Source organism: Talpa europaea, assembly GCF_964194135.1.
Source record: "Talpa europaea genome assembly, chromosome: 10".
Classification (NCBI taxonomy): Eukaryota; Metazoa; Chordata; class Mammalia; order Eulipotyphla; family Talpidae; genus Talpa; species Talpa europaea.
Genome location: NC_140077.1, coordinates 76296522 through 76306279, shown reverse-complemented (window position 1 = coordinate 76306279; position 9758 = coordinate 76296522).

Sequence of the window (9758 nt, the reverse complement as noted above, 5' to 3'; positions counted from 1 at the left end):
CCTAAACTTTGACAACTCAGGGGAAAAAAAGCTGCAGAAGAGACTGAGGAAGGAAGCAGGATGGAGCCAGGAGACCTGGAGGAGGCGCGTGGAGCCTAGAGACATGTGAAGAAACTGCGCTTGTCTTTTGGTCGTGGACTGGGTGACACAGATGTGGGTGAGACCCATGGGGAGGTGACAATGGCAGCTTTTATCTTGATGTTGATTTTGCTCTTTTCCTTCCGGGCTTGTCCGGTTGTTCCTGACCCTTTTCTGTGGGTCCCCACTGGAAGATGCTTTAGACTTGTGGCAGGCTTTGGGGCCTTGCTCTGGGCCTATCCTATATGGATGGACTTTTACCCACAAGGGGACGGGTAACTTTGGGTGCTTCATTTAGAAACTAGACTCTTTGCCTTACCTGTATTGTTTCCTAGCTTTATTAAAGTTCCTTCCCATTAAAGTCTCCTATGTTTTGTGTTGATGCGGCGGATGGCAGAACCCATTTAGAATAGGCAGGTTTGCGGGGTTTGGGCTGCCCCTCTCCCTGTCCTATAACAGTACCGGTGAGTTCTGCCGGGGAATTCTGGTGAGTCCAGCTTCAGCTAGCTGGGGAGGCTGGTGAGCAGGCTGTTTCATTCAGTAGGAATCTGAATGAAAGAGCAGAGCGGGGCCTATTTCACCATATACAAAATTGGTAATGTGGGCCCTTCCATCTGCAGTCAGCCTGGTATGAGCTGGCCCAGTTTCCTGGAACCCCCATTTTCTCAGGGTCTGGAACTATAAGGTTATCCTCGCTCAAGAACTCTCCAATTGCTTGGTCATGCGGTGCCCTGGCCATGGTGTTAATAAGCGGATTCTGAGATTCTGCCTTCCTGGCAGACCCAGGGTGATGCTGTTGCTGCTGGTCTGTGGGACTCACTTTGAGCAGTGAGGGCCTTGCTCATCTAGGAAGGCTTCCTGGGAGGTAGATGTACAAGAGAGAGGAGACCTGGAGGAAGTGGATAGAAACTGTCAGAGCAGGATGCGGGTAAAGGAATGATGGGGACAAGGAAGCCAGCATATTCTGGGGTGCAGATTTTAAGTTTATGGGACAGGATGGGAGGCACTGGCATGGGGGTGGATACCTGGCATGGACTGCACAGGTGGCGGCCACTCTAGTGAGGTCCAGGGCCCACGCCCAGGTGAGTACTGACCCTTCAGTAGACAGCTGTGGCAGCCGGGGGCTCCAAGTTCCTTCTTTCCCCGGAGGCAGCCTGGTGGGTGGCAAGGTGTCATCAGCGCCTTGCCCTGGCCTCCCACCACTAGGGCTACAACAAGACAGGATGGGTTGACTCACCCAGCAGCTCCCTCTACCCAAGACCTGCCATCCTGGCTCAGCTCTAGGAAGCAGATGTGGGGAAGTAAGGAGCCTGCCTAGGCCCAACACAGGGCAAAGGAGAAAGGAGTGACTTCAGCCAGAGAAACCTGAGGAGCAGTCAAAAAGAGGGAACAGAAGCAGCAGGGAGGGAAAAAAAAATGGGAGGCAAGCTGGGGGAACCCTTTCTATCTTCACAATATGGAAAGGTAGCAGCCAGTGCTCACATCCTCGTACCACGCGCCGGCCACTGTCCCAAGCACATCAACTGCTACAAGCTCTTTTCATCTTCACGACAACCCAGGGAGATAGTTGATATTATCACCCCCATTTGCGAGGAAGAAACAGAGATGCAAGAATTTAGCCAAGTCACTCATAAGTACGTGGTAGACCTGGGGTGGAATCTGAGAGTCTGGTGTCAAAGTTTGTGTCCTGAACAGATTCTGGGGTACATGTGACCTGTGTCCACTCTCTACTACCTCCCACCCCACCCCCTGGCCAACCAGGAAGCAGAATGGGTTGCAGCTGGCTAGGACACGAACCTGCCAGGCTTGATAAGGCTGCCCCACCTCTTTCTCAGGAAAAACTCCTCTCCAGCCTCTCCTCCAGGACACTGCAAGTCTGGGCTCTACACCTCCACCAGCTGAAAATGTGCCTGAATTCTTTAGGCTCTCAAATATCCAACTGCCCCTGCCCAGGAGTGCCCAAATCTCTCTGAGCAGCAAGATTTTCTCTGACCCTATTGGAACACTGTGGTGGGTGAGACGTCTCGCTGGAGACAAACCACCATTCATTCATTCACTCGTTCATTGCTTCATTCATTCAGCAAACAGCTGGCGAGTGCTCCAGGTGCTGTCTGTGCTCTTAACACAGAAGATGCTTCTGTGAACACAACAGGCAAGTCCCCATCTCCTGGATCTGTCAGGGAAATGGCAAAAAGCAAAGAACTAGATCAATAATGAAAACATGGTGTATTTATAGACAGATGTCAAATTAGAAGTCTGGGCTTCTAAACCTGTAATGTTATAAACCAAGGTTAATTCAATAAAAAACTTTAAAAAGAAAAAAGAAACAGTGAAAAGATGGCACAAAGCACTGGAGGAAAATCCAGCCCCGAAGGGCCCAAGCGCAGGTCAGAGAAGGGGACTACACAGCCAGCTTCTGTGGCGGCCCCTGCCACCCCCGAGGTCAGAGACTGTGAGAATCATGCGTGGCCTAAGCAGGGATGCTGAAAGGGGCGGCTTCCGGTCCACAACCACAGAGGCGCTGGAGCCGGGACACAGACAGACTGTGCACTAAGCCCCCTTTACTTCCCCAGGCTTTTATTCTAGTGGGAAGATTTTCCTGATGAAGGAGACAGTGCAAAGACTTGGGGCAAGTCCCCAGTTGCGTGTGGAGTATCTTTTGAAGTAGCTCTGCTTAGAGTGGGCTGGGCCTGGGGGCAGGAGTCTCCCAAGAACCTGCAGACTCCTTGTTCCAAAGGCCCCTAGAGCAAAATATTGTAAAAAAAAAAAAAAAAAAAAAAAAAGATGTAAAAAAATAATAAAAGAATAGAATATATACAATAAAAAAATAAAAATCTAGTGACTTTCCATCATCCAGGAAATGAGATCCCTCCTCCCACTCCTGCCGGCCTCCCAGACTCAGTTCCCACCCTTCACCCCTGCCTGGGCCTTTCAGTCCCTGATCACACCAGGGTCCTTGCATTGCCTTCCATCAGCTCCAGCATCTCACGCTCTTCTTGCTAACTCACCGATGGCTTCTACCAGGCAGCCTTCCCGATTCAGCCCCTCGACTTAAATTACTCTCACCCCCAGTTATTTTCTCACTCACAATGCTGTCTTTTCCTTTGAAATCTGACACTCTGAAACACACATGCATGTGTGTACAAGTGTATATATGGATGTGTGTGTACGTGTATTTTGTTCATAGCCAATTATGCTCAGACACTGAGGTTCTTTGCCAATCATTCATTCAGCACCCATTCACTGCAGAAATTGTAATTTAAAACATACAGGATAATGTCTGCTGATACATACCTGATAACGTCTCTCAATAAGCCAATTAAGAAATAACATACTCCAAAGAGTTGATAGATTAGTCACATTTTTATTCCAACTGAAGGGGAGATGAAGAAATAAGGTCCACATTTTGCTGAGCTATTCTTTCTACAACTGGTTCTCAGTAGAGCAGCCTTCCAACTAAAAACTGGGGATGAGCTTAACACAGAAGATGCTGCTGTGAACCCTAGGGGCGGGGTGTGCGTGGCTAGCAGCGAGAGCACAGGTGTGGGCAGTCAGGGTGGGCCACTCCGAAGGTCGAAGGTCCTTACCCCAGGGATGGGTACAGACTGGCTGCTGCCACACGGAGTAGAAGTCCCTTCTCTGCTGCATCTGCAGGACAGCTGGACAGCACTGTCTATCCAAGGGAGCCTGGCTGGCAGGAGCAATTGTCTTGAGATCAACAAAGTGAGGCCCTGCCCAGACCTATTGCTTTCAAGCTGCTGGTCGAACCTCTCACATTTTAAACTTCAAGTTCATTATGCAGTGATGCATGTCCTGCTGTTTCACCTTGGTGTCAATGACCCAGTGGTCCTCTCCACTCTGGGGTGAGAGTTTGATAAGAAAGTCCTAATGGTCAGGCCTCCCCGGCGCAGCGGTTGAGTGCTGGGTTGCAAAGCTGCCCACAGTCTCTGCAGCGGCAGTTCGATCCCTGGCATCCCCGGCCGCTGGGCGAGGGTCCCACATGGCGTGCAGACCTCTCCTGCAGTCAGTCCCTTGCTCCCCTCAGCAGTGTACTTAGGTGGTTCTGCCTGTTCTGCTCCCTGCTTTCGCTCTGGTGAATTCTCTCACCCTCCTGTGCTTCTGACTGCACCCAGTGCTTATATAAATAAATTAATAAATATTAAAAAAAAAAAAAAGTCCTAATGGTCAACTTCAAAACAAGTGATTTAATACAACTTCAAACCACAACAAACTTGTCAAAAGTAAGCTTTCAAAACTTGGATTTAACATCATAAGTCTTGGGCCTCCCTGGTGGCGCAAGGGGTTAAGCACAGCACTATGAAGCAATTCACAGCCTCTGCAGCAGGAGTTTGATCCCCGGCAGGCTAGGGAGCAACCCACATGGTGCAACAGACCTCTCCTGGCTCATCCATTGCTCCCCTCAGCAATGTATTTTAGTCAGTCTGCCTATTCTGTTCCCCACTTTGTCTCTGGTGAATCCTCTCGTGCCCCTGCACCTCTGGCCTGTACCCCAGCTCTTGTATGCATAAATAAATAAGTCTTTAAAAAAATCATGTCTGTACGCGACAACCTGGACACCCACATCTCCATCCATCCATCTATCCATCCATCTACCTCTCTTCCCATTCTACCCATCTCTCTCCATCCAGCCATCCAGCCATCCAGCCAGCCATCTCTCTAACCATCCATGATGGTTGAATGTCTATGTAACATCTCTCCCCTGGTCTATGAAGGTGGGGAGCAGCTTTGGTCTGTTCCCAGGAATAGCCCTGATAACTGGCCAGTAACTGGCATGGAATGTACACTACATAAATACATGTTAGCTTTATGCAATTATGGAGTCGATGAATGAATGGACCCTTATGATAAGAATATTGGTAACCAAGCCGACTCTACGCTTAGACCGATATCCCATGAACAAGGCAAACATCTGAATCTTTTGAGATCAAATTTGCTCTTTTCTAAATTTCCATTGCTGTGTTTTAATTTATAGTGTTTTGACAACTGTTAAAGACAATACAACTCTCAGGTGAATATTTTCCCTCCCTGTCAATATTTAATATTCATATGATCAAATCCTGTAGGAGGTCTGCTGGATGAGAACAATGTCTTCCATCATTCAACATGTATAGAGGGGCACCAGGATGTAGAAATGAGCAAACCAGGGCCCTGGGCCTCAAGAAGCACCCCGTCTAGACAGGAGGAAAGATGAGGAAATCACAGGCGCAGCTGAGTGGGAAGAGGCATATGATAATTCTTAAGTTATTTAGCCCAAGCAAGCAACAGTGTAAAACCTTACACTCAGCATCCCAGAATGTCTGGTGAGTCAGCAAAATCTGGCACTCGATGATCTGAACATTACTTCACCCAAGTTTTCCTATGATAAGGATTGACGAGCATGTACTCATCACATAGTGAGAGATTATGTTTTTGTTGACTAAATACAGAAACTATTTCTTGAAAAATAGGCTTTTCTTTGTTTTTATCAAAAGTCCGATTTAATTTGGTAGGAAGTATACTGGGGGAAAAAAATCAGAATAATCAGTATCCTGCCCTGTGTTTCCTTGGATAGCTCACCTAACTCCCCTGGATCACAATCTCTTCATGTCTAAATGGAGCTGTTTATGTGGGCCCTAACTTTCCTGCTATCTAACTAGGGTATATATACTTAAATTCCTTAGCCGATGCCTGGCGCACAGCAAGTGCCTGAGAGGTACAGGCTGATGCCATTTTTGGTATCATCATGGAGCTGACTGATAAAGCAAGTCAGTCTCCCAGCAGAATCCAGGGCTCAGCACCTCACCTGGGCCCCTGTGGATGGGAGATGCCTGGGCCAGAGGGGCCTCTGTGTCAAGTTCATTGGAAACACTCCCCTAGCAGGAATGAAGTGACCTCTCCCTTCCTCCTCAACTCCCCCCCCACCTCCTTTCCATCCCCTCCCCCCACACCCCCATCTCCCTGTGGGAAGTAGCCTCTGAAAGCCCATTCACCGCGGTCCTGTGATTCATAGAAACCAGGTGGGGGCCCGGCCCCGCCCCTTCCCTGGCGCCGTCACCGGAGCTTCAGCCCCACCCACCTGCTCACCCCAGTTCTCAGCCCCACCCAACCTCTATGGCAATTTCAATTGCCCTCAATTGAAGACTCAGGAGAAAAATGTTTCCACAGTTAGGTAAAGCGCCCAGGCCCCAGGGGGCATCCTCGCCCCCTGACCCTGCTCTGGGTCTTGGGCACGCCGACCACACCTTCAGCGCACCCCAATCCCCAAGCAGTTTTCCCCGTCAAGCAGGAGGGGCCCGGGCAGTGCAAATCCGCCCGAGGCCGGGGGCTGGGGCTGCTCTTCAGGAAAGCCGACGCCCGGGCGCAGGGGTGTTTCCCGGCGCTGCAGAGGGAGAGGAGGCTGAGCCAGGCCGGGCGTGCAGGGGACATCAGGGAGCCGGCGTGTTTGAGCTGCCTCCCAGCACCGCCCTTTCCCAATGTGGGGTTCTCAAGACAACACGGGGTGGGGAGGGCGCCTTCCTGGAGAAACTGTGACTTTAGCCAGGCCCTGAGGGGTGAGGAGCTGCTGGGGAGGCAGGGGTCTGTAGAGTAGGAAAGAGCAGTGCAAAGGAGAAAGAGCAAGGGGCATCTGGGGGAAGCAAAAATAGATAGCTCCTTCTGTCTGGACTTTAAGAAACTGGGAACAGGGGTGAGGTCACAGAAGGAGGCCCACTGCTCCAGCAACGTGGATCAGCCTGACTGCTGGCATTCAGGCCAAGCCCCTGCCCTGGGTTCACTCTCTGTGCAGGGTGGAGGGGTGACCCACTGAAAAAGCAATGAAATAAGCCACAGGACACCCATCACCCGTGGACACAGGATGGGGCAGAAAGATCAGCCCTGCAGGCTGTGAGGGACAGGCAGAGAGGTGCCAGGAAGGCTGGTGTTCCCCATGAGGAAGCTGAGCCCATGCCCTCATGTCCTGTGCTCTGACCTCAGCCCACCCCAGCCAGTTTACAGGGATTCTAGCCCTGGCACTGCGTTTGGGAGAGATTGGGGGTACTCCTTCAACCTGCTAGGGCCATGTACCAGGGAACTCTGGATCCATAGACCTGAGTTCCATGCTCAGTTTTGCCACTTTCTAACTTCGCATGGTTGCTTAAAACGTTGAGCCTTGGTTTCTTCTCTGAGACTTGGGATTGAGACCTGGGGCCATTGGTACTTGGTCAGAGAAAACATGTGGAGTAGGCAGCACAGGGTCTGGCCCAGGGCTCAAGTGTGGGACACCTGAGGGGTATGTTGTGCAGGGGGAGGGGGTCAATTGTGCCCTGATCACCCCAGTTTCCCTACCTCGGTCTTTTTCCTGGAGGGCAGACCCCCACTGGCCACACTGCCAGGAGACAGAGTACCCAGGGTCTACCCTGCATCTCCCCCAGTGTCTGCACTAGGAGGCCAACTGGAGAGAATCCAGCCTCCCACCCAGGGCGGATCACACCCCACCCTTTCCAGAAACCAGCCTGCAGTGTCAGGGGTGGGGCTGGCCTGAGAGCAGTTCTGCCACCTCCATCCAGCACTGCACCCACCTGGGCCAGCACCAACAGGGCCTTATACCCCTGACCAGGCCAGGAAGCTTCTAGGGGCAACCCCACATGAGGAGGGGCCAGCATGGACCCAGCTTCCCTAGACCCTGAGCCTGGGGAGGGGCTGGCAGCATGTTCAGACCAGAACATCAGTGACAGTGGCTGTCATTTGCGCCTGTCAAGTGCCCGGAGAGTAGCACCAGGGCTACACAGGTGGTATTTCTCTTACCCTCCCCAGCAATCCCTAGATAAGGAAGTTCTCGGGCAGAGGAGCAAGGAATCTGGCTCCAGAGCTGGGAGGTGGCAGGGCCACACTGATGGGAGGAAGTGGGGATGTGGATTCCAAGCAAGGGCCAGGGCTGGAGTCCAAGGCTGCGAGCCCCTGGGGAGCCAGACTTTTCCCTCCCAAGTGGGCACATAATTGCCTGTGTGCCCAAGACTCCAAGGCATTTGGAGATGTGATGACTGGTAGGGCTCTCTTTCCCAGGGCCCAGCAGTGCTTGCTGCCATTTTCCCAAGCTCCTGGGTGGACACAGGGGCCCAGAGACCCGGCAAGGGGTGTTGCAGCCAAGGGAGGTGGGCACAACTGCGGTGCCTGGGCTGGGCAGGGCATCGTGGTGTAATGGGGGTCAGTGAAGCTGGGGGAACTTGGTCTGGGTGTAGTCACCAGCCCTGCATGGGGACAAAGTCTGGGGTACTCCAGAGATCATTCCAGAACACTAGGTGACCTTAAGAGGAAGAGATAAGGGAGATCTGGTCTGACAGGGCTGAGCCTGCCTCTGTCCCACAGGTCTGTGGTTCTTAAAGGAGCCTCTGTGTGTGTCTGGTCTGCAGGAGGAGGGATCCTCAGGAGGCCCTGCTGGGGAGGGGGGGCGGGGGGGACCCAGACACTTCTCCCCTTTCCCTTGCTGCTCCAGGGAGACAAGATGGGGCTCCCAGGGGACCTAATGGTGGGCGGAGAATCCAGTGTCCCAGTCTTGGACCCCGTGCCCCCTCTCTGGTGGCATGTGAGGGTGGGGCTGCAGTGCCCCATTATGGAAGAGGGGCTAGGACCATGACTCTGCTGCAAATGGGGGAGAACGGGGCTAGGACTGAACCCAGGAGCTGCCCTCAGATATCTCAGACACAGGGATGAGGGCCCTCCACGGCCACAGGGCCGGCCTCCTGCCTCCCTGCTCTCGGATCACTTCTGGAGGGTCAGTCCTCTTGTCCCCACCAGAGCCCTGGAGTCTGCAAGTGGCGACCCTCTCATACACCAGGCTGGCTCCCTCTCCTGGGCCTGCAGGCTACTCCCTCGACCCGTCCCTCTCCTTGACCTTCTCCCCCCCTCTCCGGGACTCCATTTAGACACCCTCTGTGTAGACACCCTCCGTGTAGACACCTTTTCCTCTGGAAAGCCCCTGCGCCGGGGCCAGGTGGTGTGACTCATCCTCACCTACGAGTACAGTGATCTGGAATCTTCTCTTTGTGCCTCTCCCCCACTGGGCTGTGCGCTCCATTCCAGCGAGCACGGCCAGAGCGGGGTCCAGAAGGCTTACTCAGTGGGGCAGAGCTTGGGAAGCCTGCTGGGGGCAACACTTTCTCAGTGCCCTTTGGGGGGCTGACAGTGGAGAACAGGTGACCTCCAGGCAGAGTGAAAGGCCTGAGGCAGGGCTCAGACAGACACTGGAGGACTCCTTCTGGCTTACGCTGTGGCGCTGGGGAGCACGGCAGTCTCATCCCACCTCGCTTCCCTGGCCTTCTGCCGACTGGATGGACGCTACAGGCTGTCCTCTTCAGCACAGCCCCTGTGGTCCCCAGGTTATAGTTCAAGCCCAAGAGGACATGCAGATCACAGAAAGCGGGAACCGAGGCACCCAGGCCATCCCTCCCCTCTTGGCAACTCAGACTGCCCAGTGAACTGGCCGTCCTTCCTTCCTCAGGGCGCCCTACCTCCCAGATGCCCACTCCTTATAGCCCTGGCCAGGAGGGGGAGAAGGCAGGACCTTCAGAGGAGGCCTTCCCGGTTCCCAGGGGTGACTCAGGAAGGGCACATCCATCCCCCTGGACTGCAGTACCGCTGGGTGAGCCCTGGTGACTCAGTGCTGACATGACAAGCCCTTTCTGTAGCTGGTGCCCCCTCCCCAC